The sequence below is a fragment of the Lactuca serriola genome, chromosome 4 (assembly GCF_051521515.1).
Source record: "Lactuca serriola cultivar US96UC23 chromosome 4, Lser_US96UC23_V15, whole genome shotgun sequence".
In the NCBI taxonomy this organism is placed as follows: domain Eukaryota; kingdom Viridiplantae; phylum Streptophyta; class Magnoliopsida; order Asterales; family Asteraceae; genus Lactuca; species Lactuca serriola.
Window position 1 is genome coordinate 18111937 of NC_136411.1, and position 26079 is coordinate 18138015.

At 36.5% G+C, this 26079-nt stretch overlaps 1 pseudogene; it reads right to left on the reverse strand.

Annotated features, from left to right (window-relative positions):
- Positions 1-7958: 7958 nt before the first annotated feature.
- Positions 7959-12390, reverse strand: LOC145098081 (putative fucosyltransferase-like protein; annotated as a pseudogene).
- Positions 12391-26079: the final 13689 nt, after the last annotated feature.

Here is a 26079-nt window from a genome sequence, read left to right on the forward strand (position 1 = left end):
AGTAGCTGATTCAAGAAGCTTAATCCTCCAATCAAGAGTGTCTCTTGGAATTATTTGATGGGTTTTAGCCATAAGAACTTTCCTATGTGCGCATGCAAAACCCTAATGCTTGGATCTAGGCTTTCTAATTAAATATGATTTGAATCCAAGACTTCTAATGACTATTTAGGTGTAATAACAATATTGAAACAGATCTAGAATCACACCTTTGAATTCCTTGTTGATCTTGTTGTCTTGGAGCTTCTAGAGTCACAATTGTCACTCCTCTAATGGCTTACAAACACCAAATAGCAAGGAGGATGATTTGGGAGAGAGGAGAGGGGAGGAAATCGGCCAGGGGTTCTATACTTCAGACAAAGCACCGATTTCCTTATGCCATAGGGTCTATTTATACTTGTAGACTCCTTAAGGGTTACAACCTAAACCCTAATTGGATAATCTTCTCTTAAGGCTATCCAAACCCATTCCTTAGATAACTCTTGGACGATTTGAAGCAATCCTTAGCTTCTAGAATCTGTCCAATCCATATCTATATGGATTTACAGTCTAAAGTTTAACTATCAAACAATTGACAGTTTATACCCTCTTATTTAATTAATCTCTTTAAGTCACCAAATTAATTCCAATTAATTCTATGACTTATATTAATCAAATAACAAAAATATTATTCTTTATATTATTCTCATAATATACTAATAATATTTACTCTCTCTTAATAAATCATCCTATCAAGTTGCTATGGTGAAGGCAATCCAAAAGGACCATGCACAACCGGGTCAAATACTTGCCTAATATAGTTGCAGCCTTAGACACTATTCCAACAGTCTCCCACTTGGATAAGTCTAGTAACTATATGCACAAGTACAATTCGGTTTGCAATCGTAGCTCTCAAAGACGCTGTCAAACTCTGATCTAATCAATCTTGTCCTTTACATAAGGGATCGTACAGTCCTCTGTTAGATAACATGCTGACAATCCTATGGAATGGTTAGTCAAGCATTTAGGTTTCTCGATCTCTGATTTATTCGACATAAGTCAAATCAAATCATCAAGTGGCCGAGAGATCGCTTTTACCTTCTTAGATAAAAGTTACAAATAAACTTCGACTTATATGCATTTATTTATTCATTAACCAACTATACACAACAATGCGTTTTATAACACCGAGTTACTGATGCGTTTTCGCATTATTAATGTACAATCAATCAACAAATAACAAACCATATATCTAGGTTTTAAGACTATATGATATTATCGTCTTGCGATCACCCTTTTATATCATATTCCATAAGGTGATTCCAGCAAGCGTGGGTTTGTTCCAATGCTCAAAACTAGTTCATAAGCACTCATGAACGTCGCAGCAACCCTTTGCTATGTCTAATACCATTTAGACAATCTACGCACCGATTCATAACAATCTTCATTCATATCTACTTCCAACATATGAACGATTGTGGACAATTTGAATAATTCGATTATTCCTAATAAACTCAATTATTCTAGAAGTCAAAACATGCAAAGCGAAACAATAGCTAAACAATTAACATAAGATAGTAACATTACTCATAAATAAAACTCCTTTATTTAATCATCAAATGTCAATACATTTATCTATTATAAGTTTCTAAAACTATCTAATCTAAACTAATAGCATCCTTCAGCCCAATACTCCTAGCATGCAGCAAATGCTTAACCCTAGCCAATCCCTTCGTAAGCGGATCTGCTGGGTTATCTTCTGATGATATCCTCTTAACCACGAGGTGTCCTTCTTCTACTTGATGTCTAAGAAAGTGATATTTTCTGTCGATATGTCGAGATCTACCATGATCCCTCGGTTCCTTGGTCAAGGCAACCGCTCCTTCATTATCACATAAAATTTCCATAGGCTCCTTTATGGCAGGTACAACTCCAAGATCACCAATGAAGTTCTTCAACCATATTGCCTCCTTTGACGCTTCGCTCGCTGCAATGTACTCTGATACGCACGTTGAATCAGCTATGGTTTCCTGCTTGGAACTTTTCCAAGTTACTGCTCCTCCATTAAGGGTAAAGACCCAGCCCGACTGCGAACGGTAGTTGTCCCTGTTGGTCTGGAAGCTGGCGTCACTATACCCTCGCCCCTTTAAGTCATCACTCCCCCGAGGACTAAAAACCATTCCTTGGTCCTCCGAAGGTACTTAAGGATATTCTTGACCGCAATCCAATGGGCTCTGCCAGTGTTCCCTTGATATCTACTAACCATGCTCAAAGCAAAGGCTACATCAGGGCGAGTACAAGTCATAGCATACATGATTGAGCCTACTGCAGAAGCGTATGGTACTCGGCTCATTTCTGCTATCTCGGTTTCGGTACTCGGACTTTGAGTCTTACTCAACTAGGCATTACTCTGTATCGGTAATTCTCCCTTCTTCGAGTTTTCCATACTAAAACGTTTTAGTACCTTCTCTAAGTAAGTATTCTGACTAAGTCCAATTAGTCTCTTACTACTTTCTCTTACTATCCTTATTCCCAAAATGTAAGAAGCCTCTCCGAGGTCCTTCATAGCAAAGCACTTCCCGAGCCAGGACTTAACCTCCTGCAGAGTCGGGATGTCGTTTCCTATGGGTAATATGTCATCGACATATAGAACGAGGAAGCTTACTATACTCCCACTGGCTTTGACATATACACAAGATTCATCTTCGCTTCGTACAAATCCAAACTCTTTGACTTTCTCATCGAAGCAAAGATTCCATCTGCAAGACGCTTGCTTAAGTCCATAAATGGACTTCTCAAGCTTACACACTCCATTCGGATGCTTCGGATCCACAAACCCCTCTGGTTGAGCCATGTAAACATCCTCAGCCAACTTCCCGTTAAGGAAAGCGGTCTTGACATCCATTTGCCAAATCTCATAATCATGTAATGCGGCAATCGCTAGCATCACTCTAATAGATTTTATCTTTGCAACTGGTGAGAAGGTCTCATCATAGTCAACTCCGGGAGTTTGAGTAAAGCCCTTCGCAACCAATCGCGCTTTATATGTGTGTACGTTTCCATCCACGTCGGTCTTCTTCTTGAAGATCCATTTGCACCCAATGGTCTTACGTCCGGGCACATTATCAACCAAATTCCAAACTTAGTTATCATACATGGATTGGATCTCGCTATCCATTGCCTCTTTCCATTTCGCAGACTCCGGGCCTGCCATGGCGTCCTTACAGCTATTAGGTTCATCAAGATTTATTAGTGTACCATCACTAATATACGTGTCCCCTTCGGTAGTAATATGAAAACCATAAAACTGGGGTAGAACTCTAACTCTATCGGAACGTCTAAGAGGTAAGGATTCGTCAATTGGTTCAACCAGAGTTTCCTCCTCGGGTTGAGTGCCAGCGGTAGAGGTTCCTTCATCTATCGACTCTTGAATCTCTTCAAGCTCGATTTGCCTCCCACTGTCTTCTTGGCCTATGAGTTCTTGCTCTCGGAAAACTCCTCTCCTCGCAATAAAGACAACATTGTCCTTCGCTCTATAGAAGAGATATCCAAAGGATGTCTGCAGGTAGCCGACGAAAATACATCGCTCACTTTGAGGTTCGAGCTTGTCATGAGTATCTCGTCTTACGAAAGCCTCGCAACCCCAAACCTTGATATGTGCCAACGAGGGAGCTTTCCCTGTCCACATCTCGTGAGGTGTTTTGGCAACCTTCTTAGTAGGGACTCGGTTAAGGATATGGGCGGCAGTCTCTAAGGCATACCCCCAAAAAGAGATAGGTAGTGAAGCACGACTCATCATAGAGCGAACCATATCCAATAAGGTTCGATTACGCCTTTCTGCCACACCATTCAACTGTGGTGTCCTAGGAGGCGTCAATTGCGAAACTATTCCACACTCCTTGAGATAATCGTGGAATTCAAGACTTAGGTACTCTCCTCCTCGATCGGATCGAAGCATCTTGATTTTCCTGCCCAATTGATTCTCCACTTCATTCTTGAACTCTTTGAACTTTTCAAAGGTTTCTGACTTTTGCTTGATTAAATAGATATACCCATATCTACTATAATCATCGGTAAAAGTTACGTAGAAGCGGTTCCCATCCTTTGTGGTTGTTCTAAATGGTCCACACACATCGGTATGTATTAGGTCCAATACGCCCTCACCCCTTTCACACGTACTTGTGAAGGGTGATTTAGTCATCTTTCGAAGTAAACAAGACTCGCATGTGTCATCTTCCCTAAGGTCGAATGACTCCAACACTCCATCCTTTTGGATTTGGGCTATGCGTTTCTTGTTGACATGTCCAAGACGACAATGCCACAAGGATGCTTTATCCATACTAGTGGAAGAATCTATATTCAAAACATCGTTCCCTAAGTTATCAACAATCATAACAGTTTCATAAATTCCATTACATGGTATAGCTTCAAAGTAAAAGACACCATTTAGATAAGCCAAAATAGAACCATTCTCACTATTAAAAGAAAATCTAAAACCTTGTCTATATAAACCATGAAATGAAATGATGTTTCTAGCCATTTCTGGCGAATAGCAACAATTGTTCAAATCTAAACATAAACTATTCCTAAGCACTAAAGAATACACTCCAATCTTGGTCACATGCGACGATCTTCTGTTCCCCATGATTAGATTGATCCTTCCTTGCTCCACATCCCTACTTCTTCTTAGTCCCTGCACATTAGAAAAAATGTGATAACCACAACCGGTATCAAGAACCCAAGAAATAGCATGATTAGAATCGTTAGATTTAATTGTATATATACCTGCGAAAGATGGCTTGATCTTTCCTTCCTTGATGGCATGCAGGTATTCTGGGCAGCTTCTCTTCCAATGTCCTATCTTGTGGCAGTGGTGGCACTCTGCCTCCTTCGGGTTAGGGCAGGGCTTAGCGGGATCAACTTTGGTCCCACTAGAAGATGCACCATCTCGGGCTTTAACCTTGCGATAGTTCTTAGACGAGGCCTTCCTCTTCTTTCCCTTTCCTTGACCAATAGCCAAGACAGGAGCAGCGGGTGGATTGGGAGTTGGTGCAACAGACTTGTCTTTAAAGTTGCTCTCGGCGACCCTCAAGAGACCTTGGAGTTTGCTTAGGGTGACCTCTTCTTTGTTCATGTGGTAGGTCATCCTAAATTGATTGTACATCGAAGGCAAAGAGTGAAGCACCATGTCGATCGCCAAGTCTTCCCCAAAGTCAACATTTAACTTACGAAGGCGGTCGACATACCTTTGCATCTTTTGCAAGTGCACGCTAAGAGACTCTCCATGACTCATCTTAGCGGAAATCATGTTAGTGAAAATCTCATAACGCTCTTGTCTCGCATTTTGGTGGTATCTCTCCAATAAGTCTTGATGCATCTCGTACGGGTACATGTCCTCGTAGGACTTTTGGAATTCGGAGTTCATGGTGGCTATCATGATGCAATGTACCTTCGTTGCATCTCGCTCATGAGTTTCAAAAGCGGTAATTTCAGCCGGAGTAGCAATTTCAGGGTTGATTTTCTCGAGCTTCTCATCGAGGACATACTCCTTATCCTCATAGCGAGCAATGGTGCGAATGTATCTTATCCATTCGCTAAAGTTCGTTCCATCGAAGGTGACCTTTTGGCAAAGGCTCATCAACGTTAAAGAACTAGTAGCAGCGTTGTTTGCGTTCGACATCTACAAATAGAAAGGACAAATATAGATTAGAATATGAATCCCTAATTATCACCCAATAATAAAAATTAGGGCTAGGATCCAACAACAACATTTACATATTAGAAAAGGGATGCCGTAATCTAACATGAAAATAAATTGAAGGTAAGTGAATGACGATTCACTAATTCTCCACCATAAAACCTAATTATTAGTCCTAAATGTATTGAGAATTCCTAGGATCGGATGAGATTCATTGAAACTATTCAATGGCATGTTTAAATCTCAATATGCCCCTCTAGTTTGTGACTGGGATACCGAGGATCACAAAGCGGGTGTGAATTACCATGCAAATTCACATGGTGCCTTCATTGTAACGATCACCTATTCGATGTGCCGGTAAACCACACACGCTCCACCGAACTATGATAAACAATGAATCACCCTTTGCCACCTTTGCTTAGAACCAATTAGTGTGCCGGTAAACCACACACGCTCCACTAACTTCTTAGCAAGGGTGCAAAGTGTAATTTCATGGGTTTGCATCAATTCACTTTTCCTACAGTAACTAGGATTGGGAATTTGAAAAACATGTAGTTACTTTGTATTTAATATTATACTTTTAATGAGGAGATAGGGTTGCCCTATCCTACCCGTTCGGCTAACGACCCTCCACCGATCAAGCAAGTGGTGGGTGTGAGTGTACACCCATTAAGCGCCATTTTATAGGCCGCAACCTTATACCCACCTTATAGATCGGCTTCGTGAATGAGGCCTACTAATGGTAAGACTAACAGTTTAGCTATACATATATATATATATATATATATATATATATATGTATATATATATATATATGTATATATATATATATATATATATTAATCTTGTAATATTATATTAGTATAGGGTTGTATTTTAAACATTTTAAAATCTAGGGTTTGAAATTTAAATTGTCTAAATTAAAACTTTTAATCACAAAATATAAATTTCAAAACTTGAGGACAAGTTTTAAACATTTAAAACATGAAGGATCAAATAACAAATAATTTTAATTAACAATTAATTTGCTAATTATCTATATTTGATTTATTCAAGATTTCTTTCAAGATAATTACCAAAATAATCAAAATAATTAATTAATTATCATATAAGGAAATTAAATATTTTATTAGTTGATAAATATCTTTAATTAGATCAAGATAATAGTCATATATATCAAAAAATCGAATTAGGTTTGATCTAATATGATTAAGGTAAGTTTCCATAAGATAATCATGAAGAAATCCCGAATCTTGCCATTCCTGACGCTTGGACTCGCCGAGTGCACCAAGTGACTCGCCGAGTCAAGCCAACTCGCCGAGTCCACTATGGAACTCGCCGAGTCCATGACTCAGAAACACAAAAAACGAATTTTGCAGTTTAGTTTCAGACAATTAAGCAACAATTTAATGAAAACCAAGCTAGGCTCTGATACCACTGATGGGTTTTAGCCATAAGAACTTTCCTATGTGCGCAGGGAAAACCCTAATGCTTGGATCTAGGCTTTCTAATTAAACATGCTTTGAATCCAAGACTTCTAATGACTATTTAGGTGTAATAACAATATTGAAACAGATCTAGAATCATACCTTTTAATTCCTTGTTGATCTTGTTGTCTTGGAGCTTCTAGAGTCACAATTGTCACTCCTCTAATGGCTTACAAACACCAAATAGCAAGGAGGATGATTTGGGAGAGATGAGAGGGGAGGAAATTGGTCAGGGGTTCTATACTTCCGACAAAGTACCGATTTCCTTATGCCATAGGGTCTATTTATACTTGTAGACTCCTTAAGGGTTACAACCTAAACCCTAATTGGATAATCTTCTCTTAAGGCTATCCAAACCCATTCCTTAGACAACTCTTGGACGATTTGAAGCAATCCTTAGCTTCTAGAATCCGTCTAATCCATATCTATATGGATTTACAGTCTAAAGTTTAACTATTAAACAATTGACAGTTTATACCCTCTTATTTAATTAATCTCTTTAAGTCACCAAATTAATTCCAATTAATTCTATGACTTATATTAATCAAATAACAATATATTATTCTTTATATTATTCTCATAATATACTAATAATATTTACTCTCTCTTAATAAATCATCCTATCAAGTTGCTATGGTGAAGGCAACCTAAAAGGACCATGCACAACCGGGTCAAATACTTGCCTAATATAGTTACAGCCTTAGACACTATTCCAACATTATTTTGGTTATTGCCTATATGAAGTAAATTCAAGAATGGAAGTGGAAGTTATTTGAAGGGCTTTTTGGTAAATTTTATTAGTTGAAGGTGATTCTTACATAAAGAAGTGGTATATCTTCATTAAGATTGCCAATCAATTGCCTAGAAGAAGGTAAATGGTTTGGACCATGAGTGTTAACCATTGTCGTCTTTACCAAATCACCTGAAAGAAAATTGTAAAGTAAATAAAAAAGAAGAAGATTATCTTAATCAAACTCTAAGTTGAAATAAGTAAAATACCTAAAATGAAGCTTGTAAGATAAGGAATTGACCCATAATTATGTTCAATAGGAAGAGTCTTCATGAACCCTATTAATAGATGCAGTGATGATCTCTCATAAGCAGTTGTTGAAATGAAAAAAAGTACTATTATAAAATTGAAATCACTGAAAAAATAAAAGAAATTGTGAAAAGAAACAAAAAGAATAATTAACTTGAGTTTTCTAGAATGATTATTAAGTCAATTGTAGGGTTACGAGAAGCAACTGCAAGTGCTAGTATTGCTCCAAAAGATTCTCCTACATGTGCCTGAAAACCACAAATAAACAAAGTGAATTACAAATTTGGTCCCTGAATTTGGATCTTTTCTCAAATTTGGTCCCAAAAGAAATCGGTTTGTAATTTTGATCCTTAAATCTGTTAAACTTTTAAGAGCATAGTTTTAAAATCATGTACGCTAGAATTTTGTTATTAAATTTAAGAAAAATTTACAAACATTGTTTTTGGTCTAAGGGCAAAATGGTCATTTTGGAAGAAAAAACATTTTAACAGTTGAGTAGTTAGAATTTCACAATTCAGGAGCCAATATGAAAGAAACATCAAAAGAAGGATCGATATTGTAATTGAAAGTACATTGCTACTTCTTGCATTACCTGTTTCAAAGCTCCAACATCATTGGTGCCATCACCACACATCAAAGTTACTCTCCTGGATGATTTAAAAGTTGTCATTATCAACTTTTTTTTTGCTCTGGAGCCACCCTGGCAAATACATTGAAGTTGATTTTTTAAATAAAAACTCTAATATGAAATTGAAAAAGCAAATTAAAAAAACTAAGAGTTTGTTTCTTTTTTTTCTCCATTAAGTCTCGTAGACAAAAGATTTCCATACAAAATGCTTGTTTCTTTTCTAGACTGAATAAAATCATCTGAGTGAGAGCAAATGACCATTTTACCCTTGCATTCTAACAAATAGTTTTCACTCAGTGATACTTACCAAGTCATGTGATGATTTTTTCAATTCAGCCAAGACAGTAGCAGAATTGGCTTTGATAGGGCAATTAAACACTTGAACTTTATTTATATAACAAAAACGTTTACTTCAAACAATATATATATATATATATATATATATATATATATATATAGGGAAGGGTTCAATGGAAAATGAACAATTAGGGCAACATATGCTGGAACCAATGATCAAGTGACACGTGTCCATTTCTTTATTCATAAGCAATGTACTATGGAAGTTATTTATGTAGTTATTCCAAAGTGATGTTTTGTCATGCTGGTTCCAACATGTGTTGCCCTAATTGTTTATTTTCCATATAACCCTTCCCTATATATATATATATATATATATATATATATATATATATATATATATAAGATGTAAATAAAAAAATTCCCTGCCAAGCAAACATGTGACAGATAAATGATTTGTTGAAAAAACATTCTATTTTTTTTCCTTCCATAGTTCCATGTATGTTGAATTTTTCATAAACATGATTGATTCATAGAAACAGAAGAGTTAATTAGAAGAAAAAGAATGTGAAGTTATTAGGCAAGATATGAAGGTTGTTGTGAATAATATAAATAGAATTACAACAGGGTATTGAAGGTGGAGCTTTTGGTTATTCTGAAGGAATCATTGTTTGATAAGTTTGTTGATGAGCATGGAGTTGTTGATTTTGCTAGGATTAGTGGGATAAGTTTTCCAAAAGAAGCAAAACGGTTATTAAGTTCACTCAACAAGCAATCAGAGAAACAACACAAAGACTGTTTCTCTGAAAAAGTATATACTACTATAGTATACCTTTTCTTTCTAGGATAAAGTCTTGTGTTGTATCGATAAATTATAAATAATAATAATATTGTATTATTTATTTATTTTACAGGAAATATTCAATTAGGCTAAACGGATTGGGATTAGTGAGGAAAATTTTGACAGGCTTGTGGAGATTATAAACACTGCTAGGTTTGTAACTAAAAATGGGCCAAAAACATATCAGGTAGCAACATACTTCCATTTAGCGCTAAAAAGTATGCATTTTTATAGTTGTTCACTCCAAAAGACATATTATACCTACAACAAGTGATTGGAAGAATTTTTTAGTGACATAGTCTTCCTCATTGGAGTTTTCAAAAGCTAAGCTGAATTTGTAACACTTAAGAGTTTCAACCTTTTCCACTAAAAACACAATTAGAACATATGGACATGAATGGTTTACAAATAAAATAAAGAACAAAAATTAATCTTTAAACCAAATAACTTGACATACTTATCGTTTCCATTATGATTTCCATGACAACTACCATAAGAATCAATCTTGATATTTGACTTTTCAAGCCATTTTAGGGCTTGTAAGTGAAAGTTGCGAGAAGCACAATTTGAAATGAATGCAGCTGCCAATGCCTTTTCAGTTTTTGGTTGAACATGAGCCATTATATCATATTTTTCCCAAGAAAAGTACCCAACTGGGACATCTGCGGAGAGACTCGTGGTCATAATTATGTCATATCCTACTCTGAAACATGATTATACATTGTTACAATTTCAATTTATGAAAATTATTGTTGGGTTTTGAGCATTCTAACACTCCTAAGTGTGCATGCAACCCTAAATACCTTGGATCTATGTTTTCTCTATTATACATGCAAATATGAACTTTCCAAGGTATTCATCCTAACTAGCATAATAACATTGATTCATATGAATATATATGAAGTTAGAATTACATACCTCTTTGATGTAGAATGTCTTCATGAAGCTTGAGTGCCTAGTGCCCCAAGTGTGACACCTCAAATGGTTCACACAACACCAGATACACATGGAATAACTTGAGAGAAATTGGAACACTTCATAAAATCGGCTAGCCCTTTCTCTCACACATTAGTGCACAATTTCTTGAGCCATGGGATTCTTTTATATGGTAACTATTAGGGTTACACCATGTAACTCATAACTTTACCCATTCCTTATGCTCCATGGATTTTAACCTCCATGGAGTATCCATAGGTCACCCCATGGACTTAGTCCAACATAAGGAATCTTGGATCACAAGCCGACATACATATGAATGAATGATTTACACAGTCAACCCATATATTTAATTAGTCTTCTTTTGATCACTTAATTAATCCTAGATTAATTCTTGATCAATACTAATTAAATAATCTTATTAATATATTAGAACTTATAATATATTAACAAACCTTAAGTGTTATTTCTCTCATTATAGTCTATCCAAATGCATGATGCCATTTAACCCAAACGGACCATTCCAGGTTGGGCCAAGGCTTACCAATTATAGTTATGGGCTTAGACATTAAAACAACAATTATAAGCAAGAAATGAATCATGCATCTTTGTAATCCGAGTTTTTGATGGCTTATCTCAGAGTGTGCTTACCTACCCTCGTGCCTTAGAGATCTCATTCCTAGGGAAGTAGTGAGCTGACTCCATTGACAGAAGAACAACAACAATCCCTTCCTCTTTATGTAATCCAAATGAAGCATCAGCCTTCTTCTTCTTCTTCCGAAGGCTAAACTTGCATCCAACAGAACAGGACTTCCAATCCTTCATGAAAGCACCTTTTGAACTATCATTCATGTCATGGCATCACAGTAAGATCGCATACTTGAATCGTACGAAAAGGAACAACAATGGAAACATGCAATCGAAGAACTATGATACATGTAATTGTTGAAACACGTAAATAATGCTAATCACAGTCAAAATACAAACCTCCTCACGACCAGAGATAAGTACTGGTTCTATACGAAAATCTATAGAATAAACTATAGAGTCTTCTCTCTCCAACCACTCCTCACAGCTCCCCCCCCCCAACAGAGCGTGAAACATCCACCACGGCGGTAGACAAATCTGCTAAGGCGACATCATCAACGGGATCAAGGGAGAGTGATGAAAAAGAGGAGTTCGTGAACTGTAGGACCAATTCAACCCAAGAGTTGACAAGGTCAGGGTTCTTAATTAAGTCAAGTCTGGATAAGAGACCGATCTCATCTATAAAAACTAGGGCTAAGACCGGAGGCAGGAAATTGGTCAATTTCTTCTTTGAATTATCTGAATTATGGACGTTGCTAGATGGCGGAGAAGATCCCTGATTTACGGGCTTTTTAAGAGGCTTGAACTCTTTGTCTAGGAAATTTCAACTTGTTTTCCACTAAGAAGCTACACTAGTAGCTCTTGATTCCACTATACCTCCCAACGAATAAACCGTAGCATCAAACAGTTCCAATCAGAAATATATTATATATACATATCAATGAAATTAGAATTTCAGGGCTAGAGTTAGGGTTAGGGCTAGCAGCTATGAAATATAGCACACTGATTGTTGTTCAGAACGTGTTCATAGTTATGAACTCTGTAATGGAACTATAAATGGTGAAATGAGATCGAGAGGTGCTTGTTCAGCCTTAAGAACCCACACAATGCTTTTAGGGTTTCTTTTGATCGAAGAGGATTTCAAAACATACGAAGACGAAGAAGGAGAGTATCAGGCGGGGTTTTCAATTTTTTGGTATTTCATTCCCCGCTTGGCAATTAAAAAATTGAAGAATGCGCGTTGATGAAAAAAATATAAAACAACAGTTCTACACGACGCACTGTTTTATAGTAGGCGCCCTCCGTGTTTTTAATTTTTTTTTGTTGGAAACTGATTTTAGGGCACACATAAATGCGTGTCGTCTATGCTTCATATTTTGGAAAATTGACATCAATTTTTAGGGCACGCACAAATGCATGTCCTCTATTAGTGTGTGTCATTGATTGCGCGTCGTAAAAGGTTGTTTTTCTAGTAGTGATAGATTCTCGATATCCAACTCCCAATATGGAAACATTCAAAGTACATTCCTTTGAATCTCCTTCATGCATAAAAGTTTCTAATCTAGACATAGATTCTCGATATCCTCCTCCCAATTTGGAAACATTTTCATATTTGTCATACGACGACTCATTATTAATAGAATCATATCTAATCATAATAATTTCATTATGGTCCATTCGTTACTATACTTCCTGAAGGGTTTTGAGCATTCTAACATTCCTATGGTGTACATGCAACCCTAGAAACCTTGGATCTATGTTTTACTAAGATACATGCAAATTTGATTTTCCAAGGTTCTTAACCTAACTAGCATGGCATGGGGAACTTGAAACATAAAAGCTAGTAGAATAACATACCTTTCTTGTTCCTTGGATTCCTTAAGAACTTTGTGAGTCTAAAACCCCAAATGTGATGCCTGAAATGTTCCACACAACACCTGTTGAATCATAAAATTGACCCTCTTAAACTTGACCTACCGCAGCCTTACAAGATCCACAGTCAAGTCAGTTCAGCTACCGCATCTAAAGTCATCATCATCTGCAGTTTACTATCTAGTCTTCTTAGTTTAGCTTTTTATATGTTTTATTTAAAACACTCTCTTTTATCCAGTATGCCTTGCATGGCTAGGTTTAGATAGTTGAACATGTGTAATCTTTGAGCCTCTATATATAGGACTCAATCTTTCTCATCAATATATAAGATAACACTTTGCTTCTCATATCTTACATTATTTATCTCATCTCCCTTACTCGTAAAGATCACTATATCTAAATATCTTCTCTCTTCGGAGCAAGACATTCTTGACTTAATCACTAAGCTTGATCTCACTTACTAACTTGGCCTAAATGCATTCCTTGTTAAGAAACAACTTATCTGTATACTTGATATAACACCTGCTTTCATTTATATTTCCTTACATTTCTGTACCTAACTCTCTAATTATCTAACTCCAAATTATTATTATTGTTGAGCTTTTAGATCCTTTTGAGATAAACTATTCCGCAACTATACTTGTTCTAACGTTTGTTCAAGTGTGTCTCAAGTTTTTCTCTCAACAACACTACTGTTGGATTAGTGTCTAAGTCCACAACTATTTTGGTATGTACTTGACCCGATGGTGCATGGTCCTTTTGGGTTGCCTTCACCAAAGCAACTTGATAGGATGAATTATGGAAAGAGAGGATTAATTATGATTTATTAATATATTATGAGAATAATATATTAAAGGAGATATCATATTGTTTAATTAATATTAGTCAATAATTAATTAAGAATTAATTTTGTAGCTAAAAGAGATTAATTAAACTTAGGGGACTAGAACTATCAATTGTGTGATAGTTGAATATTGGGCTAATGGACTCCATATCAGAGGAGTGGAAGAATTCTATGGGGAAACCCATTAGAAATCGTCCAAGGCCTTTAAGGAGGGAGTCCATGAGTTGCTGAGGGCCTAAGCAGTCAAATTAGGGTTTCCTTGTTAGATAACCCTAATAGCCTCACTATTTAAGGACCCCCTAGGGCACCAAAAACGTGGCTAAGAGTTTCCTTAGGGTTTTTAGACGTTTTTAGTGCCTCTCCTCTTCTCCTTCTTCATCCTCTTGCTCTTGGTGTTTGTGAGCCATTAGAGGTGTGACATTTGTGACATTAAGCTTTCAGAAGCCAATTACAAGGAGGAATTAAGATTGTTATTCCTACATAACAATCAAGGTATGATCTAAACCCTAATTCATATGTTAATATCATTATTGTATGCTAGATCTAGGGTTTATGGCTTTGGATGATTATTGCATGTTCATTAGACAAACTAGATCCAAAGCTTTAGGGTTTGCATGTACACCATAGGAATGATGTAGTGCTCAAAACCCATCAGTAATATCAGAGCCTAGGGCTGTTTGTTGATGAATTTGTTGCATATTTGATCATTTTGTGTCTGAAAATCGTTTTTATTGCTCTCTGCTTGACTGACTCTGTGAATCAGTGGATGAACTTGGCGAGTCAGGCCGACTCGGCGAATCCAGTCCCTGACTCAGCGAGTCCCAGGGTCAGACAGAGGGAAAATCGGGATTTTATGCTCTTTTTGCTATGGGATAATTACCAAGACGATTTTTATTGATAAGATTCAGATTTTTATGATATTGGGTGATTATCCTTGTCAAAATAAAAGATAATTTCATATTAATTGAATTATTATTTCCTTATATGATAAAATTTGATTTTTTTGATGAATTATCTTGCATGAAATCGGATTAGGTCAAAATTAGATAGCCACCAATTAATTGTTAATTGATATTATTTGTATTTTGATCTAGAATACTCTTGATAATGTTTTGAAAAGTTTCAAAATTTGCCCTCAAATTTTGGAATTTAAATTTTTGATTAAAAGTTTAATTTTGAAATATTTAAATTCTAAACCCTAATGTTTTGAAATGTTTCAAGACTTGCCCTCAAGTTTTGGAATTTAAAATTGTTTGATAAAAAGTTTAAGTTTTGAAATTTTAAATTCTTAAACCCTAGTTTTTTGAATAAGTTCAAATTACACCCTCATGGTTTTATTAAGTTAATTAAAATTGTAATTAAAACAGAGTCAATAAATCCATAGTGATATGGTTTATATTTAATTAAATTAAAAGTGTAATTTATTAAATTAGACCATCTAGTATTTTAAAAGTGTAAAATACACCCTTATACTATATATAACATAAAAAGTCTAATATTATATATGTATAACTTAAACTGCTAGTCTTACCGTTAGTAGGCCTCATTCACGAAGCCGATCTATAAGGGGGGTATAAGGTTATGACCTATAAAATGGCCGTTTAATGGGTGTCCACTCTCACCCACCGCTTCCTTGATTGGAGGAGGGTCGTTAGCCGAACGGGTAGGATAGGGCAAACCCTTTTCCATTAAAAGTATAATGAATTATAAAGTAACTAAATGCTTTTACAAAAATTCCCAATCTTAGTTACTTTAGGCAAAAGTGAATTTGATGCAATTCCATGAAATTACACTTTGTACCCTTGCTAAGACATTAGTGGAGTGTGTGTGGTTAATCGGCACACTAAATGAGTTCTAAGCAAAGGTAGCGAAGGGTGACTCGATGTTTGTCATAGTTTGGTAGAGCGTGTGTGGTTAACCGGCACATCGAATAGGTGACTGTAACATTGGGGGCACCATGTAACTTTGCACGGTTATTCACACCCTGTTTTGTGATCCTCGGCATCCCAGTCACATATCGAGGGGCATATCGAGATTTAAACATGCCATTGAAAAGCTCAATGAATCTCAAAGGATCTAGGAGTTTTCAATACATTTAAAACTTAATCTCTTTTTCATTTTTCATGGTGGAAAATTAGTAATTTGTCATTCACTTACCTTCAAATGTACTGCAATTTGGGTTATGGCATCCCTCTCCCAAGTTGTAGAGTATTGTGTTGGGTCCTAGCCTTAATATCTCATTTGGGTGATTTATTAAGGACTCAATCAATCAACTAACTTGATTTTTCTCCCATTTTGTAGATGTCTGAATCTAACCTAGTTCTTCTCGAATCCCACGGAAAAGGTTTTCCTGCTTAAAGTGAATGTTTGTTACACAATGAAGGTGAAAGATCGATCCCTACATTGTGGACTAGCTTGGTTTCACTTCCTCCACCTCCTCCTGTTGTTCTCCCAAACCCATAAGATCGAAGAATTGAAAAGTTCAAAATTACTCAAGCCCTGTTGGTAATAAAACATGAAGATGGAAAATACGTGTGTGCTCACGTCCTAGGGATGAAATCGCACATCGATAGGTTGACAATGTTGGGTGCATCTTTTCCAAAGAAGTTGGTTGTAGACTGGGTTCTTCAGTCACTCCCTAAATCATATGATAAGTTCATAAGAGCGTATCATATGATGGATCTGGACGCAACCCTTATTGACCTAACTTACATGCTTATTGCTGCTGAATCAGAAATGATTTGGCAAAGTAATGGAGCATATTTCTCTGGTAATTCAACCAACCATGCTTCCGTGGTCACTCTAGGAGAAGCCACCTGTTTCTGCTGCCAAGAGAAAGGGCATTGGATACAAAGCTTCCTAGAGGACCTGAAGAATCTAAAAGATGGGAGAGTCAAGAAGTATGGCTCTACTTTCAGGTAAAATCCACTATCTAACTCCATTAAGTTCCTATTCATTGATTCTTAATACATAATGTGATAAGATTACATTTGAATGTTTTGCAAGATCAAAGAAAATAGAGGAAGCTTGATGGAAGAGCAAGGTGAGTCTGATCACGTAGAAATGGATCATGATCGCATGGATTCAAAGATCAGTTTTTGAGCTAGGAAGTTACGATAGATTTGTTAGGAATATTTGATTACATAGTTTTTTAGTTTATTTTGCATTGTAAGGACGTGTTTTCCGCTGCTTTTATGAGTAAAATAAATTTTGGTTTGACTTATTTATTTATATCCTTGCAATGAAATCGTAGTGGAAAATTGATGTCTGCGTATTTCTATAATAAATGGATGTGATTCTTAGTTATATTATTTATGGAAATTTTCTTAGAAAGGAAAGATTCCCATCGCCCAAGTTTCAATTGGACAGAATCTTGGAATGATATGATTTGAATCATGTGATGTATGGAAATCTTGATACTTCTAAATTTTAAGACTAATTCCTTGACAAAGAGTCAAGTGAAGGACTAGGAGAATAGGTTCACAATGTTGTGCACCAGTTAAGTCCGTCATAAATAACAATAAGATTATTCGTCGTATTTACTAAAGGATTGGTGAATGCGGTTATGCTTATAGGATTAAGCATGATTTTGAACCATTGAAAAGTTTCAATGAATGGCAGAACGAATAAATAGAATCAATTAGGCAGAAAGATAAGAAGTTTCTCCAATCTAAGAAGAAGGGAGAGTACTTCTGTATCAAGTTTTATGATTGTCTTAATTGTAAATAACCATATTACAATTCATCCTCTAAGGACACCTTATTGCACTAGTTTGGCTAAGAAGAGGAATCAGGAATTGCTATAGTGGTTAAGTCGTTAAGATAAATCATACTTCGTTCCAATATCGAATATTAAAATTATGATTGTTGCATTGAGTGACACATCTTAAGTAGCTTTGTAACACTTATCAATTGTGGAATAGAGAAAGTTTTCTTATTCATACACATTTGGTATTTGTAAGTTGTGATGTCTTGAAGAAGACTAGAACAAATTAAATTAAGTGTTAGTCTTGATAGAATTTCGCACTAACTCCTGAATATTTGTTTTGTCAAGGAATGTTTCTTGAAAATAGAATCATATATGTCAAGAGGTCAGTGGGAGTATAAATGATCTTGAAAAGCTTCAAGAACAAATCAAGAATAAACCTAATCAATGATCACTGGCATACGACTTGAAGTTTACAACCTATCGTGTTGACATATTCTCGTTTCTGTGCCATTCCAGTTTGGTTAACTATGCATATGAGTTCTACGAGTTCTCAATGGGTTACATAGGAGCAAGGCACCTTGATCAATGGAAAGTGCATTGAAAGATAGGGGTGAGTTGCTCAATGACTTGGAAGCTATGATGGGACCCTTGATGGCAAGAAATCAAAGATTAAATAAGTTCAATCCATATGAGTTGGATTTGTCACAATCATTATCTTACGATTATGGTTATGACAAATGCACATGGATAGGAACGCATACACCACAAAAATCTAAGTGTCATAAGGTTTCTCTCCTTCATGAAAATGATTGTGAGGAAACGCTTTCACTAAGAAAGATTTTGAAGATAGTAGTATGTAATTTGCATTTCTCGAATTTGATTATGACTACGACATCCCTCTTTATAGTTCGAATTGTGAGATTTGGCAAATCAGTTTAAACATTCAAGACTTATTGCTATATGTTCTAGAATTGTTTAGACACACATATGGATTATCTAAGGAAACGTATATGAGTTTAAGAAGCTTAGATAAAGTTTTATCGAAGCATCTAGTATTAGAAATATGAACTTAATAAATTCAATAAGCATTGTTTTTTTTTTCTAGAAGTTCAGATGATTTCTGAATACATGTCAAAGCTAGTGGGAGCGTAAGTGTTATGCTGGTATGGATATAATCACCATGTTAGTGGGATCATGACAATTATTGTAAGTTGCAAGTTGGCAATATTAATTATAGAAAAAGAAAGTTTCAATTTGCAAAGTTGCAATGTTGAAAAGTTGTTTTGCTATAATTAAAGGAGAGAATTTTATACTTCTTTTCGAAATCTAAGAGCTTAGATCGAGAAATTTTAATCAAATTTAGTCAAATATATGAATTGCATTCTCAAAATACGATTATGATTACGGCATCCCTTTTTATAATTCGAGTTTTGAGAACTTGGCAAATAGAAATATTATGGCAAAAGACTGGTAAAGTATCACGTCTTTATGTAAGACATTATGCTTCGTGTTCCATACGCTTCAGGTATAGGATCAATCACATATGCTATAATAATCGATCGTTGTTAAATTTTTCCAAATGCCTAGGGAATTAAGAGGGAAAAAGGACTGGAATCGGACATGACTAAGTTTATTAAACAACTATCAAAGAAAAAACTAATGTTCGACAAGGATTGGCCGCTTATGAGCAGCGAGAAGTATAGTAATAGATGGACCATATCGACATTATTATGAATAGATAAGACTCTATTTAGAATGAGTTGTCATATGGAAAATATGGAAATGTTTCCTTATTGGGAGTTGGACATTAAGAATCTATTTTTAGATTAGAAACTTGTATGTAAGAAGGATGTTCAAATGAATGTACTTTGAATATGAGACTTCATGACTATGGAATTGTCTAGTAACGATCTCCAATAGAGTTCTTTGCAATTTCATTGGCAAAGTCTTGGTGACTTTGGCGTTGTGATATTATGAAAGGACCATTGCATAAATTGTTAGAATCTAACATATTCTAGTAGTGGTGAGAATTTTGTATTCTTGCACTAATGGGTTAGGAATTGTGAAATGAGCATCATTGGAAATGTGTTCATTTGATCTATTTCACAAAGTAAAGACCATAGGAAAACATAGTGTGCATGTTATGAGCATGGGACAATTATTGTTATAATTCAAGTAAGAAGTTGATTACCCGAAACAACAAATAATGAGTAATCAATATGGTGATAAATAAAAGGTGTTTTACTTATACTCAAAAATTTGAGGCCATATAGGATTAGTATTATTCTTGTGTTTCAATTTGCATGTTTTGACTTCCCGAATAATAAGATTATTCAAACCCTCCACAATCGCTCATTCTTTAGAAGTAGGAATGAATGAACACTGTCATGAATCCGTCTATAGATTGACTAAAGCGTTTAGTCATAGCACAAGTTTGCTATAGAGTTCATGAGTGCTGCTATAAGATTAGAGTATTGGATTAAAACCCACACACACTTGGATCGCTTCATGGATTTTATCATGAGTGATTGGTGAGACGATAATATATTATATTCTTGGAACCAAGATGTGTGAGTTGTATCTTGCAAATCGGTTGCACATTGATAATATGTAAACGCATCAATAACATGGTGTTATAAAACGTATTGTTCCGTGTGATTCGGTAAGTGAGTACAAGCAATCATTGAATCGAAGTTTATTCATTCCTTTTACCCAAAGTGGGATAAGAGCGATATATGTGGGCCCCTCGATGATTTAGTGATGACACCTAAAGTGCTTGGCCAAGCCGGGACTAAGTTGATGTGTTCAATTGTAGTCTGTTGTCAGTCGTCATAAATCGAAAATCGGGAAACAACACATAGACTGAGAGAATGATTTAAATTCATTGTCTCACATCTATACGATATCTAGAATGGAGGAATATACGATACCTTTGTTGGAATAGTGTCTAAGGATGTAACTATATTTTGCAAGTATTTGACCCGGTTGTGCATGGTCCTTTTGGGTTGCCTTCACCATAGCAACTTGACAGGATGATTTATTATGAGAGAAGAAATATTATTAATATATTATGAGAATAATATAAGGAATAATAATGTTGTTATTTGATTAATATAAGTCATAAATTAATTAGGAATTAATTTGGTGACTTAAAGAGGTTAATTAAATAAATGGGCATAAACTGTCAAATGTGTGATAATTATATATTTGGCTATGAATCCTTAAGGATAAGAAGGTGGACGATTTTAGGGTTTCGAAGAGCCTAGAAATCGTCCAAGGCCTAGTCCATAGGGATCATTGGATTGCTTAGGGCCTAAGTTATTCAATTAGGGTTTAAGGTGTAACCCTAGTAGCCAATAGTATATATAGACCCTTTGGGTGGAGGAAATCGACACTCTTGCATCTCAAGAAACCCTAGAGCCGATTTTCTCATCGTCCTCTCTCTCTCTCTCTCTCTCTATTATCATCCTCTTGCAAGTTGGTGTTTGTAAGCCATTAGAGGAGTGACAATTGTGACTCTAAGCTCCAAGGACAAGAAGATTCAAGCAAGCAATTCAAGGTAATCCTTTAGATCTGTTTTTCATATGTAATGATTTGAATGTTTCCTTAGATCTATCAATCAAAGTCTTGGATACATTGCATGTTCAATTCAGAAACCTAGATCGAAGCATTAGGGTTTGTATGTGCACATAGGAATGTTCTTATGGCTTAAACCCATTAGTGGTATCAGAGTCTTGATTGGTTTCTATTGAATTGATGCATTGGTTGATTGCTTGTTGTTTGAAAAAATCGTTTTTGTCCATCTGCCTGATGAACTCGGCGAGTACCACAGTGTACTCGGCGAGTCCAGTGTGGTACTCGGCGAGTTCGAGCGTCAGATGGAGCTAGTTTCGAATTTTAGCATATATGTGAGTATATTCTTGACCTAACAAAAGATATTTACCAATTAGTTGAATAATAATTTCCTTATATGATATTAATTGATTATTTTAATTAAATTGGTGAATTGTTTTGCAAGAAACATTTAAATAAATCGAATATGGATAATTATGAGATTAAATGGTTAATTTAAATTATTTGTTATTTGATCCCTTATGTTTGAAAAGTTTAAAACTTGTCCTCAAGTTTTGAAATTTAAGTTTTGTGATTAAAAGTTTAATTTGGACAATTTAAATTTCAAACCCTAGAATTTTACAAGTTTAAAATTCAACCCTATACTACTATATGATTACAAGCTTTATATATATATATATATATATATATATATATATATATATATATATATATATGTATAATTAAAATGCTAGTCTTACCGTTAGTAGACCTCATTCACGAAGCCGGTCTATAAGGTGGGTATAAGGTTGTTGCCTATAAAATGGCGCTTAATGGGTGTACACTTACACCCACCGCTTGCTTGATCGGTGGAGGGTCGTTAGCCGAACGGGTAGGATAGGGCAACCCTATCTTCTCATTAAAAGTATAATATTAAATACAAAGTAACTACATGTTTTTCAAATTCCCAATCCTAGTTACTTTAGGAAAAGTGAATTGATGCAAACCCATGAAATTACACTTTGCACCCTTGCTAAGAAGTTAGTGGAGCGTGTGTGGTTTACCGGCACACTAATTGGTTCTAAGCAAAGGTGGCAAAGGGTGATTCATTGTTTATCATAGTTCGGTGGAGCGTGTGTGGTTTACCGGCACATCGAATAGGTGATTGTAACAATGAAGGCACCGTGTAGATTTGCATGGTTATTCACACCCACTTTGTGATCCTCGGCATCCCAGTCACAAACGAGAGGGGCATATCGAGATTTAAACATGCCATTGAAAAGTTCAATGAATCTCATCGAAATCTAGGAATTCTCAATACATTTAGAACTTAAGGTTATGTTTTCATGGTGGAGAATTAGTGAATCGTCATTCACTTACCTTCAAATTGTTTGCATGTTGGATTACAGCATCCCTTTTCTAATGTGTAAATAATGTTGTTGGATCCTAGCCCTAATTTTTCATATTGGGTGATAATTAGGGATTCAATTCTAATCAAACTTTGTCCTTTCTATTTGTAGATGTCGAACGCGAACAACGCTGCTGCTAGCTCATTCACGCTAATGAGCCTTTGCCAAAAAGTGACTTTCGATGGAACGAACTTTAGCGAATGGATAAGATACATCCGCACGATTGTTCGCTACGAGGACAAGGAGTATGTCCTTGACGAGAAGCTCGAGAAGATCAATCCAGAAGTCGCTACTCCAGGTGAAATGACTGCTTTTGAGACTCATGAACGTGATGCAACAAAGGTTCATTGCATCATGATAGCCATAATGAACGCCGAATTCCAAAAATCCTATGAGGACATGTATCCGTACGAGATGCATCAAGACTTATTGGAGAGATACCATCAAAACGCGAGGCAGGAACGTTACGAGATCTTCACAAACATGATCACTACTAAAATGGGACATGGAGATTCTCTAACCGTACACTTGCAAAAGATGCAAATGTATGTCGATCGTCTTCGCAAGATGAATGTCGTCTTTGGGGAAGATTTGGCGATCGACATGGTACTTCATTCCTTGCCTCCGTGATACAACCAATTTAGGATGAACTACCACATGAACAAGGAAGAGGTCACCCTAAGCAAACTCCAAGGTCTCCTAAGGGTTGCTGAGAGCAACCTCAAGGACAAGTCTGTTGCACCAACTCCCAATCCACCCATTGCTCCTGTTTTGGCTATTAGGCAGGGAAGGGGCAAGAAGAGGAAGGCTCCATCAAAGAGCCACCGCAAGGGAAAGTCCCGAGATGGTTCCACTTCTAGTGGGACCAAATTTGATCATGCTAAATCCAACCCTAACCCGAAGGAAGCAGAGTGCCACCATTGCCACAAAATAGGGCATTGGAAGAGAAGCTGCCCAGAATATCTGCAAGCCATCAGGGAAGGAAAGATCAAGCCGTCTTTCGCAGGTATTTACACAATTAAATCTAATGATTCATCTCATGCTATTTCTTGGGTCCTTGATACCGGGTGTGGTTACCACATTTGTTCTGAATTGCAGGGAGTAAGAAGAAATAGGGATGTGGAGCATGGAAGAATAAATCTAATCATGGGAAACAGAAGATCGTCGTCTGTCACCAAGATTGGAGTGTATTCTTTAGTGCTTAGTAATGGATTAAGTTTAGATTTGAATAATTGTTTCTACTCGCCAGATATGGCAAGAAACATCATTTCATTTCATGGTTTGTTTAGACAAGGATTTAGATTTTCGTTTAATAATGAGAATGGTTTGATTTATGTTTATCTAAATGGTGTCTTATATTTTGAAGCAATGCCTTGTAATGGAATTTATGAAACTGTTATGATTGTAGATAACGTAGGAAATGATGTTTTATGCATGGATTCATCCAATAGTATGGATAAAGCATGTTTGTGGCATTGTCGTCTTGGACATGTCAACAAGAAGCGCATAGCCCAACTCCAAAAGGATGGAGTGTTGGAGTCATTCGACCTTAGGGAAGATGACACGTGTGAGTCTTGTATGCTTGGAAAGATGACCAAGTCACCCTTCACTGGTACATGTGAAAGGGGTGAGAGTTTATTGGATCTCATACATACCGATGTATGTGGACCCTTTAGATCCACCACAAAGGATGCGAACCGCTTCTATGTGACTTTCACCGATGATTATAGTAGATATGGGTATATTTACTTAATCAAGCACAAGTCAGAAACGTTTGAAAAGTTCAAAGAATTCAAACATGAAGTGGAGAATCAATTGGGCAGGAAAATCAAGATGCTTCGATCCGATCGAGGAGGAGAGTACCTAAGTCTTGAATTCCACGACTATCTCAAAGAATGTGGAATAGTTTCGCAATTGACGCCCCCTAGGACACCGCAGTTGAATGGTGTGGCAGAAAGGCATAATCAAACCTTGTTGGACATGGTTCGTTCTATGATGAGTCGTGCTTCACTACATATCTCATTCTGCGGGTATGCCTTAGAGACTACCGCCCATATCCTTAACCGAGTCCCTACAAAAAAAAAGGTTGCCAAAACACCTCACGAGATGTGGACAGGGAAAGCTCCCTCGTAGGCACATATTAAGGTTAGGGGTTGCGAGGCTTTCGTAAGACGAGATACTCATGACAAGCTCGAACCTCGTAGTGAGCGATGTATTTTCATCGGCTACCCGCAGAAATCCTTTGGATATCTCTTCTATAGACGGAATGACAATGTTGTCTTCGTTGCGAGGAGACGAGAGCGAGAAATCATAAGCCAAGGAGACAGTGGGAGGCAGATCGAGCTTGAAGAGATTCAAGAATCGAGTGATGAAGGAACCTCCACCGCTGGCGCTCAACCCGAGGAGGAAACTCCGGTTGAACCAATTGACGAGTCCTTACCTCTTAGACGTTCCGAAAGAGTTAGAGTTCAACCCCAGTTTTATGGTTTTCATATTACTACCGAAGGGGACACGTATATTAGTGATGGTACACTAATAAATTTAGATGAACCTAATAGCAATAAGGAAGTCGTGGCAGGCCTGGAGTCTGCAAAATGGAAATAGGCAATGGACAGTGAGATTCAATCCATGTATGACAACCAAGTTTGGAATTTGGTTGATAATGTGCTCGGACGTAAGACCATTGGGTGCAAATAGATCTTCAAGAAGAAGACCGACGTGGGCGGAAATGTACACACATATAAGGCGCGATTGGTTGCGAAGGGCTTTACTCAAACTCCCGGAGTTGACTATGATGAGACCTTCTCACCAGTTGCGAAAATAAAGTCTATTAGGGTGATGCTAGCCATTGCTGCATTTCATGATTATGAGATATGGCAGATGGATGTCAAGACCGCTTTCCTTAGTGGGAAGTTGGCTGAGGATGTTTACATGGTTCAGCCAGAGGGTTTTGTCGATACGAAGCATCCCAATAGAGTGTGCAAGCTTGAGAAGTCCATTTATGGACTTAAGCAAGCGTCTCGCAGATGGAATCTCTGCTTCGATGAGAAAGTCAAAGAGTTTGGATTTGTACGAAGCGAAGACGAATCATGTGTATATGTCAAAGCCACTGGGAGTATAGTTAGCTTCCTCATTTTGTATGTCGATGACATACTACTCATAGGAAACGACGTCCCGACATTGCAGGAGGTTAAGTCCTGGCTC